Consider the following 5780-nt stretch of genomic DNA (forward strand, 5'->3'; position numbering starts at 1 on the left):
CCGCAGAAAAAAAAGAGGCCCGCCATTTTTTCAAAAAACGGGGTTTTTCCCCCCCCCCCCCTTTTTTTTTTTTTTTTTTTTTTTCTCTCTCCTCTTACACGGCGCGGCAGGCGCGGGGCCCCACCGTGCCTTCCCCGGCCGGGGTCACGGCGGGATCCCACGGCGCGGAGATACCCCTGGGACCGGGGAGCACGGGGCAGGGGTGCCCGGGACACAGGGACCCTCCGCTCCGGCTCCCGAAGGGAAGCCCCGTCCCTCGGTAAGCCGAGCCCCGGCGGCGGCGGCTACTGCCCGCGCAGGGGGTCCGGGGCCAGCGCGGCTCTTTGCGCCCAGGGCGCACACTCAGCCCCGGATGCCTTTTCAAATTTGGCGAGGTTGGTCCGACTCCGTCAAAGGGGGCGTGGGGTTTCGGCGTTAACCCTTGCCAGGCCTCGCAGCAGACCCCGCTGCGAGGGGGCTCTCCCGTCGGTGAAGGCGGCCGGGCACCCCGGGGCACTGGGCCGGGCCGGGGGAGGCGAGCCACGGCCCCGCACGGGCACGAAACCCACCGGGGCAGCACGCTGGCACCCGGGCACAGCTGGCAGCATCGCCCCGGGAAGTCCCAGCTCAACAGCAGCTTGGGGTCCAGCTACCCCCCATCAGCAGGCGGCTCTGAGCACACCCGGGGTGCCCCAGCCCCAGTCCCCAAACGTGAAACATCACCAGGCCCTGCATCCGCCCGATCAACCAAGAGCCAGTTCCAGGGGAACCAACCGCACCCCAAACACCCAAAAAGCTGGTGCCCGCTGCCACGTTTGCACTCTAGAAGCTACATAGATAAAGTAGGGAAAAAAATAATTGTAAAGATGCTCCATTCACAAGGTAACCAGTCAAAAAAGTAATCCCTGCTTCAGAATGTGCATCCTGCTCATTTTGGCATCACACACAAGCACCCAGGGTGGCCCTGAGTGTGTAGAATTGCACAGTGAACCCCAGTCAGAGACAGGGGAATGTTTTTGCAGTCATGGAAGGATGGGGGTGCTCTGCAAAGGCAGTACCCCAAGAACAAAGCCAGCAGCAAGAGTCCCTTTCTCTGCAGCAGCTGAATTTGAGTTTAAAGCCTTTGTACATCCCCCATTTGGTGACAGTGTCACAGACCCCATTTGCTGACCTTTCAGTGTCCACTTCCCAGCTCTGGAGGAACCTGGGCTGTTGCAACTCACTGACTCAGCAAGCAACTCAACCAACCACCACAAGGCAGGATGCCATTTTTAAGAGGATAAGATAAGATGACACGATTGTGTTTCTAAGCTTTTACCCCTCAGATCCTGCAAACTCACAGTACTCCCTCTGCACCTTCGCTGTTTGTGCAGCCAAAGACAGCCCCAATTCACCACCAAAAGCAAATCTTGCTGGGTATCCTTGGAGCCTGGGCTTCCCTGTGGGACCCTGCAAAGGCAGAGAACTCTTCCTCTAAGGAGCAACATGATGCCTGCAAGATTCTGCAGCCGGAAAAGGATTCCTACAAGATACTGGGAAAACGGCCGGGTTCGTCCCCCACCCGGTGGTGAGCACCTACCCCTTCCCCCACCCGGTGCCCACCTCCAGAGCCTGCACACAGAGATAAATAGCCCCTGGCTGGAGCCTGTAACCAGACAAGTTTAGACTGCAAATGAGGCACCAGGTTTTTAAACAGCCGTTGTCATTAATCACTGGAGCAAATTACACAAGGAGGCAGGGGTGTGCTCCGCACCAAAGCTCAGCACAGCCTCCCTGGGGCTGCCCCACAGCTGCCCTCAGGGTGTCCCAGACCCATGGCTGGAGCAGGCAATGGATCAACACTCTCTGGGCTCAAAGGGAGCTCAAAAGGTCTGGTCCAACAGCACTGAGCTGCCAAGCCCACTCAGAAACAGCTGGTATTTATTTACAAAAATGCCTCAGTGCCTGGAACTGGGACGTAATGTGGCCCTCTGTCCCCAGCCTTGGCCCAGGTCAGCATGAGCCCCCTTCCCTTCAGTGTCCCCTCACCCTCAGGCAAGGGGAACTTCTACCCTTCTCATCTCCCACCCCCAAATATACACCCATCCCCTAGCAACTTACCCGAAGATGTTCAGCCACTCAGCCATTTTGCTCGGAGTCAATCCTTAGGAAACCTCTGCTCAGGCTGAGAGGGTAACAAAAAAAAGAGGCTTAACTCTCTATCTCCCCTCTCAGTAGGGCTACAAACTGCCCCAAATTCACCCTCCTCCTGGGAAAGCAGTCAGAAGCTGTAGCACACCTAAAACACCAGGCAGGTCTCTGAACCTCCCCTGCCCTTTAATCTGCGTGATCATCCTCAGCTGTGTGGGCACAGCCAAATTGGGTTCAGCTGGACGGTTTATGGCAGCTGCAGGCTGTGTGCTGAGGGCCTGGCTCAGCTTCCTTGTCCCAAACACACTACGTTGCCCCTCCTGACAAGCTGGGATAGACCGTTTAGCAGTATTTAATGGCACGAAACAGCACCATTGGCTTTCTGACCCATTCTCCTGACTTGGGTTAGCCTCTTCAGAAGCTCTTTGCAGTCTTCAAGTCTTAACTGTCCAAGAGCATTTTCTTTTCGGTTGTATGCAAAATTTGCTGCTTCAGCCTTCACTGACTTTGCAAGACCCTCGGAGATATTAAACATAGGTGATTAGACAAGACAAGATTCTGGCAAATTATTAGAGACATCTGTAGGAAGCTCGTATTCTTCCTATTTCATGAACTGAGAGACTGGAGACCAGAGGTCAAATGACTGCTCAAGATTGCAAAGAGCTAAAGGCAGAGCCAGAAATAGAGCTCAGATCTCCAGGCTCCCATTACTTCTGCCCTGTCCCTAATGTACACTTGCTTCTACTACATATGACTGATTTAAAATGAAAATGAAGAATTAACTTCCAAGCTGTTTTTGGAAAGAGAGAAGAAAGGGTGATATTGTCTACTGTATCGGGAGAATTAAAGATGACATTTCATTTTAGTCCTTTGGATATGCATAATATAATCAAACACAATAGCAGTAATAAATGAATATTTTTTCTCCCCACGGTGCTTACGAGTGCAACATATTCTAACAATTTCTCAAAACTATGTTGATAAATTGAAAACACAGTGATGGAGGTAACAAAGAGGGCCAACAAAAACATAATTCATTCAATTTATCATAGGGACTAGCTCTGAGAAGAGAACCCTTGAAATCTGAACAGTCCTATTCTTATGAACCAGACATACTATATTTCAAACTGTAAAGCTACACTTTTTATGCCTGTGCTTAAGAATGTTAATTAAAGATTTGCCTGGGCAATCAGGACTAAATAAATTATTTGGATGTATCTCACCAACTCAGTTCAAGGTGGGAGAGGCGGTGTGCAGACTGGGAAGCCACAATACATGGAAGCACAGGGGGATTCCATCCCTTGGATTTTGTGAGTGCCCTTTTCATGTGGGTACTAAGAGACCAAAGGAAAAGCAGCTTTGTTCCAGTTGATATAACCTTGTGGAGCTTTAGAATTACGAAGTGTCCTTTTGAAGTTAGAAAGAAGTCATTGATAAGAACATCTAAACCCAAAACTAATTTGGATAAATCCCTTCTAGCTTCCTAAGATGCCTAGATTATTTCATTGTGATACAACAAAGCAGCCAAGGAGCCTTGGAAAATTAGAAGAGATGGATATGAGCTTAGTAACAGTAAGAGTTCAAGATCTCTATTATAAACTAAACTACAATATTACTAAGGTTATTTTAACACATCTAGTACTGGGGAGTCAAACCAAACCTGAGCCAAGCTGAAAATATTAGGGGGCTGTGATGTTTTTTCTTTTAAGCTAGGAGGTAGCTACTGTGTGAAAATTTCCTGAATTTTACTTGAAATAAATCAATCACAGCTAAACTCAAAAGGGAATAGAGCTGAAAAAAACATCACACTTACACAAACAGTTTAGCACACAGTAAACATGAGAGACAGTGATATTGCATGAAGCAGAAAAAATGATCCAGAAGCCATGACTTTGGCAAAATTCACTAACCTTAGATGAGACTTTTGCCTGAGTGAAGCACTTTTGTGGGTATTATAAAGTAAAATACTGGATAAAATAACTCAGATTGAAACATAGTTCAGCAAGTGGAGAATGTGATGAATCGAGATCAGCAAGACAATGACTACGTCTGGTGGAATTCCACATACTCTGAGCATTATTGTGTCCTGGGAAGAATAATTTATGTCACCTTTGATGTCAGGCAACAATTCTCCCACCTGGACATGCACTGAAGCACAGATCTGCACAAGCACAGAGTTTGTGGACACACCTTGATCCATCAGACTCACCAAAAATGCAATAAAGCAGGGATTCACACAGGTCTGATAAAACCAAGGCACAAATAGCACCAGGTCTATTGCACTCAAACCTCTGGAGTAGAAACATTCAGAAGTAGCCAGGAAGGACAGCAAGTTACCTAGTCGTTCTTTCTTCTCCCTGCTAGAAGGCAGGATCTATATACAGAAATTATTGTTGGCACAAATTTTTCTGCCTTCTTCTGAAAGACCTCAAGACACAAACTCCCCCTGCTCTTCTGAAAACATATTCCAATGCTTTGCACTCTGTACTGCTAGCTTTTCTTAACATCCAACCTCAGTCTGGTTTGTTGCAATTTCAGCTCTTAATGTCTTACTTTCTCTATTATGGATGTAGAAAACTATTGCTCCTCTCTTTGAACAAGCTTTTAATTCCTCAAAGCACTTTTTAAAATGTTTTAACACTTCTCCTTGCCTTCTAGAAGCAAAACAATCCCAACTTCGTCAGGAGTCGTAGGTCCTATGTTGCATACTTCTGATCCTGTTTGGTATTCTCCTCTGGACTTCCCAGCTGGTCTGCATTTATCTCATACTATGGTACCCATAACCTATACTTTTGTGCAATACCTCTGCCCTGCTGAGGATTTGCCTTTTTGACATCTACACATCATTGTTAATCCATGCTTAGCTTGGGATTCTCTACCCTTTCTGCACAACTGCTACCCCTCATCCTGCATTTGCTAGTTAAAATTATTCCTGCCAAAGCATAGTGCCCTGCAGTTGTCCTTAATGAGTTTCATCTTATTTTATTCGGATCATATCACCAATTTGTCAAGATAACTTGAAATTTTAATCCTGCCTTCCAGTGTTCTTGCATTCAGTTCCAGCTTTGCCTCATCTACAGATTTAATAAGCACGCTCCCTCTTCCATCACTGAGGTCACTAAAGAAAACATTGGGAGGTCTGTCTCCATGTCTGTATCCTCAAACTATGTTCCTGTTCATTAACTGTTCATTAAACATTATTCAGTGACTGAAGACTGCCTGCTTGCTTGATGCTGTACAGGATGTAAACACTGAATTTATAAACTCTCCAAACCACAGATGGCCTAAGCTTCTACAACAAAACAAAGTGCTTTATAACATGCAGTGGAAAGAGCTACTAGATACAAGGCTGCAATTTTCAAAGGAGTGTCTGACTGTAGGATATCCAGCTTCAGTGGTACCCAAATGCTTAGCTGGATAGTCCAGTCATGGACTGCCTCCAAATCTCAGAGAAGCAAGGACTTCCATGGCCAAAGTTTTGGGCTCTGCCTCTGAAATCCTCCTACTTCTCTCAATTTCCCCATGGACACAGGTTGCCTAACTTGAGCAATTCAATATTAATGGTAGTCTGAGTTCCCTTTCTGTATTGTGCAAGTCACATAAAAGGAAGTGGGTTCACCTCGTTCTTGACAAAATACACAAATAATGGCACACAAAACAGATAAGAAAGG

Source organism: Calidris pugnax, unplaced genomic scaffold, assembly GCF_001431845.1.
Source record: "Calidris pugnax isolate Ruff unplaced genomic scaffold, ASM143184v1 scaffold133, whole genome shotgun sequence".
NCBI classification, from domain to species: Eukaryota; Metazoa; Chordata; class Aves; order Charadriiformes; family Scolopacidae; genus Calidris; species Calidris pugnax.